Source organism: Haplochromis burtoni, unplaced genomic scaffold, assembly GCF_018398535.1.
Source record: "Haplochromis burtoni strain Fernald_Lab_line unplaced genomic scaffold, NCSU_Asbu1 Contig_17, whole genome shotgun sequence".
Classification (NCBI taxonomy): Eukaryota; Metazoa; Chordata; class Actinopteri; order Cichliformes; family Cichlidae; genus Haplochromis; species Haplochromis burtoni.
In genome coordinates this window covers 2,137,884-2,139,421 of record NW_024582378.1, presented here as the reverse complement: position 1 = coordinate 2,139,421, position 1,538 = coordinate 2,137,884, and the positions used below count along the sequence as shown (strand labels likewise).

The window sequence follows — 1,538 nt, the reverse complement described above, 5'->3', positions numbered from 1 at the left end:
ACCTGAGCTATTATTTACTGTCTTTTTATTTTGTTTTGTGGTTTGTTTGGGGTTTTTTTTTTAAATAGGATAACACTGAGAAACCTTCTAACTCCATGGGCTCAGCTCCCAGAAAGCTAAAGTTACACAGCTCACTGGTCGGTTTTGTCCATCACTGGCAGGCTTCTTCACATATGATACTCAAGTGGGTCATTATCACTACAGGAGAACAAAGAAAGTCTCACTAGTTGTGTTCCCCCCCCCCTTTAAGACAGATTTACTTACAATGCGCTTGTGTATTGACTGAAATAAAGTGAAGACAGATGAAACTGATTCAAGTATTTAAAAAAAAGAAACAATTGTTTCCTGATTTCAGCAATACTGGCATTTCAGGGCAGATTGTCATGGGTCCACTTCCTGGAAATCATAAAACATGACATGACAAAATATCCACCAGTCATCACGAAACTAAAGACAACCAACCTGGGATTATGGAGCTAAATCTTGCAAACTTTTAATCAGACTCAAATCTCACTTTTTTGATTCACTTAACACTTTCCTTCGTGTGTTGTATCGTGGCCGAATTAAAGATTTAGACTATTTCATCATAAAAAGTGCTAAATGAGTAAAACACACTAAGCGCGTTCGCAATCCAGCATGAAAATATTAAAATTGTACATTTATTTAACGCACTCTGGTGATGAACGCTCCATAAAACAAAAAACGGGACCTGAGGACCTGTTCACAGCTCAAGCGAGCAGCGGATCGTTACAAAAACACTGTGCAGCTTCCACTTCAGCCTGTTTTTTGTTATGTCGTAAGGACAGATCTCCTACCTCCAGGCCGGTTCTCCCTCCGGGTAAACGGCAGAGAAGAAGCCGCAGTGTGCAGTCGTCTGGAGCAGGTGGCCTCGGAAAACGGGTCAAGTCAGCGGGAATTACTAACACGGGGACCAGGGGAAAGGCCCTGCCTTCAAAAATACAGGCACACATTTAAAAAAACAAAACAAAAAAAAAACACGTCTGCAGTAGGATTTTAGCGGTTTTATACAATCTTGTGCATTATTTTTTCGCCATTTAGCTTTTATTTACACTCCATTGCGAGATTTTATATGTATCGAGAATATTTAGTAAATATTTGCAAGTATGAGGCAACAGAGCGGCTTTATTTTGAAATTAACACGGAAATGAGAAGATTGTAACTGTTCCTCTGCTTTACTGCTGTTGATGTCTGCACCTCTGGTGGAAGCCAATGAAGAGAAGCCAATATAGGAGAAATATGCTCTCTCTTTCTAGTCCCTGTCAGAACTCCTGCTGCAGCATTTTGGACCAACTGAAAGCTTTTCATGGAGTTTTTAGGGCATCCTGATAATAACAAATTACAGTAGTCCAGCCTAGAAGTAATAAATGCATGAAATAGTTTTTTAGTGTCACTCTGCATAGAAGTGAAAATGTATGCTGTGACTTCTAATGATACTGCCTAAGAGACAATCTTTAATTTCACAGGTCACTGAAAGATCAATCCGAGTCCATCCCAGGCTACTCCGGCTAGCCATGTTA

General features: G+C 40.0%; 1 protein-coding gene across 4 annotated transcripts in view; it reads right to left on the bottom strand.

The window, feature by feature from the left end:
• The window catches only part of LOC102288823 (glycerophosphodiester phosphodiesterase domain-containing protein 5), a 25,172-nt gene extending 24,224 nt beyond the window's left edge, over window positions 1-948 (bottom strand). For 2 of the 4 annotated variants that reach the window (XM_042218299.1, XM_042218302.1), the window contains exon 1: window positions 816-948. The gene's annotated coding sequence lies outside the window, so the exon portion shown is untranslated. The other 2 variants (XM_042218300.1, XM_042218301.1) reach the window with 2 other exon arrangements.
• Between the last annotated feature and the right edge of the window lie 590 nt (window positions 949-1,538).